Below are 12,321 nucleotides of genomic sequence, written 5' to 3'. Positions count from 1 at the left end.
CACGCACCCACACACATACACATTCATACATACATACTTGCCTGGCTCTGAGTTACCATGTGCCAGAGTTTGAACCTGGGACTCTTGTTGTCTCAGTCATGAAAGTCTCGCATAATCACTATGCTATCCTCTTCATCCTAAGATCATATTATTTTCAAAGGATTCACAATCTTCCAAGACAGAGCCAAGAATAGCCTTTCTTTTAGATTTGAGCAGAGGGGGTGGTTCTGGGAGAGGTGGTTATAAACCTACCTAGATCAACCTAGAAATAAGTCAACCAAATCAATAGATTCAGAGTGTTATTTTGAAGTCAGTGGTTCTGTGTTAGTGGACTACCTCAAAAAACATCTGAGGCAAAGTCTGCTGCTGCCTCTTAGGGAGGCATCAAGGTAGGCCTGCAAAAATGAGAGTGAGAGAAAAAAATGGAATCAGGCAAGAAAAGAGGAAACAAGCTGGCCACAGCTTCACAATAACACACAGATGGTTTCTTTGTCCAAACTACTAGAAGGGAGTAATATTTATTTGCTCATTCCCCTGGGTTGCTTTTCTCTCTTTGGTCCTTATAACTTACAATGTTTTGTTAAAGGGTATGAACTCCTCTTCGTATCCAGATTGTAAAGAGACTATCTAGAGGAAGATTCCTGGAGGGTGCTGGAAGGACAAACAGCCTCTTCCCCTGCACCTTGCAGGTAGTCTGGAAGAGGAGCAGCATGCCAAGATGTTTGCATCCTACACTGTCATCTCCCTTTCTTCCTGGCTAAGGCCATAAAGTGCAGAGGAACATGGATGTCTGTACCTGGAGACTATGGCTAAAGCTAATTCCTCCAGGGTCTGCCTCAATTTCCTAAAACTCACTCTAAAAGTTGGAGGATTAGGAAACTCTCTCCCACGGGCCAGGCTGTAGCACAGGAGGTTACGCACACATGGTGTGAAGCACAAGGACCAGCACAAGGAAACTCTCTCTCCCTTTCTCTCTCTCTCTTTCCCCTGCTTTGTTTCAGTAAATGCTCATCTCCCTGAAAATGACAGTCTCTTGTGATTTTTTTTTTTTCATATGGATATACATCTTCTTGTCTCCATCAACAGAGCTTAAAGGGACCTTCATACCCTTTGTCTTGCTCCCCCTATCCTCCCCCCTTCAACAATGTGGTGATCTGAACAGCATTTTTTTTTTGGGGGGGGGTTTGCATTTTCACACTCAGAGAACTGCAGCACTTCCTGTGTCTGAAAGTAATTGCAAGTGCAACTCCCTGTGTTTCATCAAAGCAGATGTGGGTGATAGAGATGGTCCTGTCATTACAGGCGTTATGCCAGAAGCCTGAGTCCACCTAGGAAAAAGAAAGGAATACAAAATATGCTGAGAAAAAAATGATTCACCTGGGGAACATTTAGCTTCTTGACCTGTAGCTTCCTCAGTAGGCTTATCAAGGCCCTTGGTTTCAAGAACAAAGGGATTCTGCAGACTGTTGGCCAAACACCAACTCATGTTTCCCAGGAGCCAACAGGAATAAAACATTGTAAAGAACTTGAAAAGGAAGTTAGACATGGACAGGAAAGCTCCACCTTTCCTCTGGGGACACAAAAAGAGCAAAAGGTCAGACTGGAACACTTGACTGAGTCGAGCCAAGTCCTCTTGGTCTAGAGCACCAAGCCCACAAGACTCCAGCAAGCTGCAGGACCTCACAAAAGAGCAGGCTTTCCAGAGAATGGGCAGGTATAAACTGTACACCTTCTTGTGCTCTGAGATCAATAGCACCTCAAAATGAGCACAGCAGCATGATGAGGGGCAGTGGGAGGGGAGCATTTTACCCTGAGGATGACACTCAGAGTTTTTTAGTTTAATTGAGTTGCTTCCTGGATAACTTCCCAGACTCTAACTCAAAGCAAATTTCCTGCAGTCAGCTGGAGTATTAAAAAAGCAGTAGCAAATCATACAAGAAGAGGCAGGAAAAAAGGTGAATGAGTTCACTTGGTCATTTCCCTGAGGTCTACTAAAGTCAAGGACAAGCATAAGCAACACATTCAGGTTTCTGAGTCTCATGCATGATGCTCTGGGCATTGTCAATCTGGTGACTCAGCTTCATTCTGCAAACTTGGGTTTTCTGCAAGACTAATGACATTTTTTAACAAGGATTTAAAAATAGAGGAAGTCTCAAAAAAAAAATGAACCTATGAAAATACAAAAACAGAGAAAGTCTCAAACAGGCCCTAAGACTGTCCAGGCTTCAACTGTAATTGAGGATGTACCTAACTAAAATTCTTTTCTTTTCCTACTGTCTGCAGGATTAAGGAATCTCTGGCATGGGTAACATGGGACACCCTCAGACTGATTTTATGTCTTGCCATTTTCATCTTCATTCATTTCAGTGGCCTCTAGTCTTTACCTGCTTACCCCCAGCCCTCCAGTAACAGAATGGCATCTTTCATGTCTCTCTGTGTCCTCAGGAAGTGCTTTCCTCAAATCCTCTCATTTCTGCTTAGGGATCATCCAGACTCAATTCAGATTCTACTCTCAAATTGCCAGTGCTCATGTGAGGTGGCTCCAACCAGGGGGTAAGCCTCCGACCCTCCCTCACCAGCTCCAGTGACTACACGAATTAGAAAAGAGGCATTGGGAGATATTCTGGTACAAACATACATTTACTTGGAGATGGGTACAGGATTTTATACTGAGTTATTTTTCACATATGTCAGAAATTACATGTTTCTTAAAGGTCAGCTTGCCCCCATGGTAGGGAGTTGGTATGACAAGAATTGATGAGATACATAAAGGTCAAGACAATTAGTTTCTATGATGCAGGCAAGTTAATTATCCAAAGATATTTGAGAGAAGCATAGGGGTTAAACCAGTAAGGAGAGGTAGGGAAGAAGAAAAAACAAAGCTTGATGTAAATCACAGATATCAAAGGACACAAGGAAATGAAATATGGGGTTCACAGCCAGGTACTGGCAGGGGTGTATGATATAGTGTGTTCTCCTATATGATCAAAAGATGAAGTTATAGCGAATGTTTGAACTTTGAATGACTATAGTGAACTTTGAGTGAACCCTCAAGCAGGCAGCCATTTGGCCTGCTAGCAGAGGGAACTAAATGTGAGAGGCAGTGGGCATTCTGTAAGCTTGAGATACTAACAAGGAGAAACTGAGTCTGGGAGACTTTGCCCTCTTGGCTCATCTCTATAAGGAAAGAGGATAACAAGTGGGGTGTCTTTCCAGACCTCCATCCAAGGATGGGAGAGCTTCCCTAAGCTCTACCAAGCTTTCACATAGTCCCACATCAAATTTTCTTATCACCAGATGGATCTGACCACATCTTCCCTTGGAGGTGAGTTTCACATGTTTGTCTTTAAGGTGAGCTCTTGTTGCATATTATATTTTTGTCTTTATTATTTATTGGATAGAAACAGCCAGAAATAGAGAGGAAAGGAAAGATACAGAGGGAGAGAGACACCCACAGCACTCCTTCTCCACTTATGAAGCTTTCCCCCTGTAGGTGGGGCCAGGGGCTTGAACCTGGGTCCCTGCGCATTGTAAAATGCCCAGGCATGCCACTAGCTGGCCCCATCTTGTTACACATTATAGCTGTTGGGATACATGGCTATTTTTCTCCTACCAGATTACTAGCTATTTGAAAACAGTTATCTTACTAGTATCCATTTTTGATCCTGTGTCACACAGAGCAGTATAGCTGAAAGGTGCTAGAAATGTTGAGTTGTTGACAACAGTCCTATATTCACAGAGCACCGATTTTACATGACTGCTATACCTTCAACACAATAGCCAATGGGTACTTACTTGTGACTATTCTATATTGTGCCAGGTAAATGTTACTCCCATTAAAGCAATGTCTAGCAGCCCAGGGGTGTCCCAGCAGGTGGCATACAAGGGCTGGCATGTATCATGCTCTATCTTTGATCCAGAGTGATGCTTCAGATCTCTCTCACAAATATATATGAATAAGTCTTTTTTTTTTAAAAAAAAAATAAGAAAACCCCTAGTCCATTCTTGTGTGAAACAAGTCTTAATTTTAGGGAAATGCAATATTGTAGGCTACTTTTTATATTATCCAGAGTTTAGATATTCATCACAATACAACCCCCACTAGGTACTCTGTCATCCTTTTTGGACCTGTACTCCCCTCCCCCAGAGTCTTTTACTTTGGTAAAATGCACCAACTCCAGTTCAGGTTCTACTTGTGACTTCTCTTCTGATCTTGTTTTTCAACTTCTGCCTGAGAGTGACATCATCCCATATTCATCCTTCTGTTTCTGACTTATTTCACTTAGCATGATTTCTTCAAGCTCCATCCAAGATGGCTGAAAATGATGAAGTCACCATTTTTTTTTTTTAATTTAAGAAAGGATTAACAAAACCATAGGGTAGGAGGGGTACAACCCCACATAATTCCCACCGCCCAATCTCCATATCCCACCCCCTCCCCCGATAGCTTTCCCATTTTCTATCCCTCTGGGAGCATGGACCCAGGGTCATTGTGGGTTGCAGAAGGTAGAAGGTCTGGCTTCTGTAATTGCTTCCCCGCTGAACATGGGCGTTGACTGGTCGGTCCATACTCCCAGTCTGCCTCTCTCTTTCCCTAGTAGGGTGGGTCTCTGGGGAAGCTGAGCTCCAGGACACATTGGTGGTGTCTTCAATCCAGGGAAGTCTGGCCGGCATCCTGATGACACCTGGAACCTGGTGACTGAAAAGAGAGTTAACATACAAAGCCAAACAAATTGTTGAGCAATCATGGACCCAAAGCTTGGAAAAGTGGAGAGGAAGTATTAGGGAGGTACTCACTGCAAACTCTAGTGTACTTCTGCTTTCTTACTTTGGTGCCATACTCCAAACTCAGTCAATTTCTGCTTTGCGTTTCTACTTTTTTTTTTTTTTTTACATGCATAACATTCCCCAGATTCCCATTTAACAATACAACCCCCACTATTTCATTCATCATTTTTCATGGACCTGTATTCTCCCCACCCACCCACCCACCCACTCCAGAGTCTTTTACTTTGGTGTAATACTCCAATTCCATTTCAGGTTCGACTTGTGTTTTCTTTTCTAATCTTGTTTTTCAACTTCGGCCTGAGAGTGAGATCATCCCATATTCATCCTTCTGTTTCTGACTTATGAAGTCACCATTTTTAATAGCTGAGTAGTACTCTATTGTGTATATAGACCACAACTTGCTCAGTCACTCATTTGTTGTTGGACACCTGGGTTGCTTCCAGGTTTTGGCTATTACAAATTGTGATGCTAAGAATATATGTATACACAAATCTGATGTATGACATTATCACAGGAGTGAAGTGGTATCTCATTGTTGTCTTTATTTGCATTTCTCTGACAATCAAAGACTTGGAGCATTTTACATATGTTTCACGGCCTTTTGGATCTCTGCTGTGGTGAATATTCTGTCCATGTCCTCCCTCCCTTTTGGATGGGATTATTTGTTTTATTGTTGTTGAGTTTGGCAAGCTCTTTATATATTCTGGTTACTAGCCTCTTGTATGATGTAAAGATTTTCTCCCACTCTGTGAGGGGTCTCTTGATTTGGGTAGTAGTTTCTTTCGCTGTCCAGAAGCTTTTTAATTTGATGTAGTCCCATAGGTTTATGCTTGCCTTAGTCATCTTTGTGATTGGATTTGTTTCACTGAAGATGTCTTTAAAATTTATGCAGAAAAGAGTTCAGCCAATATTTTCTTCAAAGTATCTGATAGTTTGTGGTCTAACATCCAAGTCCTTGATCCACTTGGAATTTACTTTTGTATTTGGTGAAATATAGTGGTTCAGTTTCATAATTCTGCATGTTTCAACCTATTTTTCCAACACCATTTGATGAAGAGACTCTGCTTTCCCCATTTAATAATCTGGGCACCTTTATCAAAGATTAGAAGTCCATAGGTGTAGGGGCTGACTTCTGGGCTCTCAGTTCTATTCCAGAGGTCAGTGTGTCTATTCATGTTCCAGTACCAAGCAGTTTTGATGACAACAGCCCTATAAGACAATTTGAGAACTGGGAGTGTGATGCCTCCAGTTCTGTTCTTTCTTCTCAAGATTGTTTTGGCAATTCTAGGTCTTTTCTGGTTCCAGATAAACATTTGTAGCATTTGTTCTATTCTTCTAAAAAATGTGGTTGGGATCTTGATGGGGATAGCATTAAATTTGTAGATGGCTCTGGGTAGTATATTCATTTTGATGATAATTCTTCCAACCCATGAACATGAAATATCTTTCCACTTCTTTGTGTCTTTTTCAGTTTCCTTGAGTAGTGACTCATAATTTTCAGTATACAAGTCTTTCACTTCTTCTTTGGTTAGGCTTATTCCTAGATATTTTATTGTTTTTGTTGCTATAGTAAAAGGAATTGATTTCTGGATTTCAACTTCTTCTAACTTAGTGTGTCCATAGAGGAATGCCACTGATTTTTGCATGTTAATTTTGTAGCCTGACACCTTACTGTATTGTCTGATGATATCTAAAAGCTTCTTGCTGGATTCCTTAGGTTTTCCTGTGTATACTATCATGTCATCTGCAAATAGGGAGAGTGTGACTTCTCTTCCAATCTGTATGTGTTTAATTCCTCACTCCTGCCCGATTGGCAAGAACGTCCAACACTATGTTGAATAGTAATGGTGATAGTGGGCATCCCTGTCTAGTACCTGATCTGAGAGGAAATGCTTCCAGTTTTTCACCATTGAGTATAATATTGGCTGTAGGCTTGTGATATATAGACTCCAATATCTTCAGGAATTTTCCATCTATTTCCCATTTTTTGTAGTGTTTTGATCCTAAAGGGATGTTGTATTTGGTCAAAGGTTTTCTCTGCATCTATTTATATGACCATGTGGTTTTTGGTCTTGCTTTTGTTGATGTGGTGGATCACGTTGATTGATTTAGGTATATTAAACCAAACTTGCATGCCTGGGATAAACCCCACTTGGTCATGATGAAAAATCTTTTTGATATAATGCTGTATCCGGTTGGCTAGAATTTTGTTCAATATTTTAGCATCTATGTTCATCAGAGATATTGGTCTATAGTTTTCTTTTTCGGTTGTGTCCCTGCCTGCTTTTGGTATCAAAGTGATGCTGGCTTTATAAAGCTGGAAAGGAGTGTTCCTGTGTGTTCAATCTTCTGGAAGACTTTTAAAAGAATAAATATTAGTTCTTCCTTGAAGGTTTTGTAGAATTCATTTGTAAAGCCATCTTGGGAATGTTTTTGATAACAGTTTCAATTTCATTAGCTGTGATGAGCCTGTTCATATTATCTAGTTCCACTTTATTTAATTCTGGAAGTTCATATGTATCTAGGAAATTGTCCATTTCTTCCAGGTTCTCTAGCTTGGTGGCATATAGTTGTTCATATGGTGGCATATAGAACCCTCACAAGATATGTTAAATTTCTGTGGTGTCTGTTGTGATACCTCCTCTTTCATTTATGATCCAACTTATTTGTGTCTTCTCCCTTTTTTGTTTTGTGAATCTGGCTAAAGGTTTGTTGATTTTGTTCACTTTTTCAAAGAACCAATATTTACCTTCGTTGATCTTTTGTATGGTTTTATTTTCACTGTAATTGATTTCTATCCTAACTTATTTATTTCTGTCCTTCTGGTTGCTTTAGGATTCCTGTGTTCTTCTTCTAGGTCTTTAAGATGTTCAGTCAGGCTGTTTATTTGTGCTTTTTTTGTTTGCTAATGTATGCTTATATAGCTATGAACTTCCCTCTCAGTACAGCCTAGCAGTGTCCCAAATATTTTGATAGCTTGTGTCTTCATTTTCATTGAACTCTCAAAACATTTTGATTTCTTCCTTTATTTCCTCTTTGATCCAGTAGTTGTTAAGTAGTGTACTGTTTAGCTTCCACATTTGGGGACTATTACTAATCTTTTGTTGACTGTTAAGTGTTAGTTTAATTCCATTGTGGTCTGAGAAGATGTTTGGGATGATTTCAATGCTCTTCATCTGCTTATGCTGTCTTTGTGACTGAACATATGGTCTATCATGAGAATGATCCATGTGGACTGAGTAGAATGTATATTCCAGTTTCTTGGGATGAATGATTCTGAAAATGTCCAATAGTTCTAGTTTGTCTACCTCTTCATTTAGCTCCCTCATTTCTTTTTGATTTTCTGGCTGGCTGATCTGTCAAGTTGAGAGAGTGGGGTGTTCAAGTCCCCTACTATGACTGCGTTGCTGTTAATATATTGCTATAGCTCTTTCAGTAGATGTTTGATGTATTTAGATGGCTTCTCATTGGGTGCATAGATGTTAATAATTGTTAAGTCCTCTTGATTGACTGATCCTCTGAGTATTAAGTAATGTCAATCCTTATCTTTTTAAATTTTATTTATTTTTAAAGTCTATCATGTCAGTTATGAGAATAACTGTTCTTGTCCTTTTCTGTGGGCCATTGGCTTGTATGATAGTTTTCCATCATTTCACTTTGAGTCTGTGTTTCTCTTGTTAAGTGGGTCGCCTGCAGACAGCATATTGTTGGGTTGTGTTTTTTGATCCATCTCTATTTTGTGCCTTTTAATAGGTGAATTCAGGCCATTGACATTTATTGATATAATAGATTGAAAATATTTTACCGCTATTATTGTAGATATTTAGAGTGTTCTGCTATATGGCATATGTATGGTGGTCTGACTGTTTATAGAGACCTTTCAGAACTTCTTTCAGGGCAGGCTTAGTGATAGTTGGTTCTTTCAACTGTTGCTTGTCTGAGAAGGTTTTTATGCCTCCATCTAGTCTGAATGACAGTCTAGCAGGATACAGTATTCTTGGTTGAAAGCCTTTCTCATTAAGCACTCAATAGATATCTTGCCATTCTCTTCTGGCCTGTAGTGTTTGTGTGGAGAAGTCTGCTGCTAATCTTATGGGTTTTCCTCTGTAGGTGAATCTTTGTTTTTCTCTTGCAGCCTTCCAAATCCTTTCTTTATCCTTATTCCTTTCCATTTTAAATATGATGTGTCTTGGTGTCTTTAATTATGTTAATTGGGTTAATTCTGTTTGGGACCCTCTGGGCTTCTTGAACCTTTATGTCTTTTATATTGTCTAGACTAGAGAAGTTCTCAACTATTATGTCCTGAAGAATGCTTTCTTCCCCTCCCTCTCTTTCTTCCTCTGGTAAGCCAATAATGTATATATTATTTCTTTTGAAGTCATCCCATAGGTCTCTGTTGTTGTTTTTAGTATCTCTTAATCTCTTTTGGAGATCTATTACTTCTTTTTTAGTTGTCTTTAATTGTTCCTCGATCTTGCTAATTCTGTCTTTAGCCTCATTTATTCTATTCTCTCTCCCCTCTACTATTTTCTGGAGTTCATCTATTTTGTTACCCGTTCTGATACTGTTTTAGCTTGTTCAAATAGTTGTGCTCTTAGCTCAGTTATTTCAGCTTTCAGCTCTCTAATAACCTTGAAATAATTAGTGTTTTCTTCCAGAGTCTCATTTGTTGTTTCTGCATTTCTGATGACAATTCTTTCAAACTTTTTACTCACTCCTGTGATTATTTCCTTAAGTTGTGTTTGGATGCTGACCTCATTATTTTGTGCTTCATCCTTTTAGCTGGATTCTTGTCCTGGTTCATTTCTCCAATATTTCTTCTTGTTGATTTAACCATTCTATATAGTATGTTATGAGGACTCTCTCTCAAGTACTTTTCAAATTACTGATCACTCTTGCCTGGATTGACTTGTGTTTAAGTAAAGTACTTAAAGAGTTCACAGTTGTGGAAATTCAGTTGTTTCAAAATTATTTCAATCTCTGAGTTGGAGTACAGTGGCAGTTAAAACCTCATTTATTTTTTTTCTTCCCTGTAGGCTATAGGAGCCTGAGGGCTTTTAAACTATAAGTAGGCTTCTTAGCTTAATTACTGACTCCTGACTGAGAGATAAAGCAGGGTGGGGGAGAGTTTGCACAGCGGTTATGCTAAGAGACTCTCACATTTCAAGGATACAAAACTCTGGGCTCAATTCAGTTTCTCTGCCAATCCAGGCAACACTGCTGGGCCCTATTAGTGTCTAAACAAGTCCCGTTTATAGTCTGTAGGTTCTGAGGCAATTATTCACTATGTTCTCATCAGGAGAAAAATGTGGAAAGGCTCCCACTATACAGCCCCACTGCTTGGCCACTGAGGTCTAGCTCTTCTCCTGATTTTCCTGGTCCAGTCTCTGTTCTCAGATGTCAGCACAGAGCCTCCCCCTTGCTGCTCCAGCCTCTGAGGGCAGTAGCAATGGAGACTTACAGTTGCATTTGGTGAGTCTTTTTTTTTAATTTTAATTATTTATTTAAAAAAAGGAAACATTGACTAAACCATAGGATAAGATGGGTACAACTTCACACAATCCCCACCACCAGAACTCTGTATCCCCTCCCCTCCCCGATAGCTTTCCTATTCTTTAATCCTCTGGGAGTATGGACCCAAGGTCATTGTGGGATGCAGAGGGTTGAAGGTCTGGCTTCTGTAATTGCTTCCCTGCTGAACATGGGTGTTGACAGGTCAATCCATACTCCCAGCCTGTCTTTCTCTTTTCCTAGTGGGGAAGGGCTCTGGGGAAGCGGAACTCCAGGACACATTGGTTGGGTTGTCTGTCCGGGGATGTCTGGCCAGCATCATGCTAGCATCTGGAACCTGAGTAATGAGATTGAATGGTTGACATTCCATGCCTGACGTCTCTGGACACAGTCTGAAGTGAAGCATACTGAGGTGGTAGTCCTTGCTTTGATTAGGTTGGGCTCAGCAGATGCAATATCATTTGGCATGAATTGAGAGAAGCATGGTACACACCTATTAAACTGTAGTCATATAAATCACTATTTAATTAATATGAGGGGGGAAAATTGATTGTATGTCTAACAAAGGGACTTTTCAAAGCTAACCCAATTACCAAATAATGTGATGATAACAATAACTATCCATTGTCTTCTTGAACCCTAAACAGCAGGAACCTCACATTTCCACTATAGAGCCTAAATTTCCCCCAGTCCTGGGACCCTAGGCTAGGGCCCACTTTCCTGTATGCTTCTCCCAATTCTTATCAAATAATATTGCATCTGCTGATTGCAACCTAATCAACGCAACGAATGCCACCCCAGCATACTTCACTTCATACTGTGTCCAGAGGCTTCAGGTGTGGAAAGACAACCCTTCAGCTTCATCACTCGGGTGAGACCTTTCCTTTCATAGTATTCTCTAACTCCATCCCAGGTGGTTCACTTCCCAACAAAGTCCCAAAACCTAGATACAGTATACCAGGTTCCAAGAGATAGAGCATATGTTCACAGGTATCCATAAACTAGGGCAAATATATACATGAAAGCAGTAGTACACTAGAGTTTGCAGTGAATACACCCCAACACCATCTCCACTATTCCAACCTTTGGGTCCATGATTATTCAACAATTTGTTTGGCTTTGTATGTTAACTTTTCAGCCACCAGGTTCCAGATGCCATCAGGATGCCAGCCAGGCTTCCCTGGACTGAAGATCCCACCAATGTGTCCTGGAGCTCAGCTTCCCCAGAGACTCACCCTACTAGGGAAAGAGAGAGGCAGACTGGGAATATGGACCAACCAGTCATCGTCCATGTTCAGCGGGGAAGCAATTACAGAAGCCAGACCTCCCACCTTCTGCAACCCACAATGACCCTGGGTCCATGCTCCCAGAGGGATAGAGAATGGGAAAACTATTAGGGGAGGGGATGGAACATGGAGATTGGGTGGTGGGAATTGTGTGGAGTTGTAACCCCCATCCCATGATTTTGTTAATGTCTCCATTCTTAAATAAATAAATTAATTTAAAAAAAAAGAGAGAGAGAAGCATGCAGGAAAGTGAGCCCCACCCTAGAGGTTCCAGGACTGGGGGAAGTATAGGCTTTAAAGAGGAAGTGGGAAAAACCTGCTGTCTTAGGGTTTAAGAAAACGATAATTATTATTATAATCACATTATTTGGCGATTGGGTTAACTTTGAAATATCCCTTTGTTAGGATTTGTTGTATCATACACAACATCACCGCAATTTATGTCCTTTGACATTATTTGCAGATAGCTGTGCCACCGGTTGCTTCTGTTCTCCCTGGTCTAAGCTTTTAAGAGAGTCAACATATCAAAGACTCAGCCCATGTATTAAAAAGACTCAGCCTGCATTTGGTGAGCCTCGGGGAGTCCCCTCCTCCCTTCAGCAGTCTTTTTGTTGGTAAAACAGAGCCAGACTGTTACCAGCCGTTCAACCTCTCCTTAGGCTCCTCGCTGCCCACGAGCCACACGTGTTTGCACTTACCAGTGATTCAGTGGGTTTCTGAAGTCGTTCTAGTCCTG

At 40.6% G+C, this 12,321-nt stretch overlaps 1 long non-coding RNA gene across 1 annotated transcript in view; it reads right to left on the bottom strand.

Annotated features, from left to right (window-relative positions):
• LOC132541414 (uncharacterized) overlaps positions 1 to 12,321 on the bottom strand; it is a 56,135-nt gene extending 43,814 nt beyond the window's left edge. Inside the window, exon 1 of the long non-coding RNA XR_009552607.1 lies at positions 12,284 to 12,321. This is a non-coding gene — a long non-coding RNA (uncharacterized LOC132541414). The remainder of the gene's footprint in view (positions 1 to 12,283) is intronic.

This window comes from Erinaceus europaeus, chromosome 11, assembly GCF_950295315.1.
Source record: "Erinaceus europaeus chromosome 11, mEriEur2.1, whole genome shotgun sequence".
Classification (NCBI taxonomy): Eukaryota; Metazoa; Chordata; class Mammalia; order Eulipotyphla; family Erinaceidae; genus Erinaceus; species Erinaceus europaeus.
The sequence above is the reverse complement of the archived record's forward strand: the minus strand, read 5'-3'. Positions and strand labels throughout refer to the sequence as shown.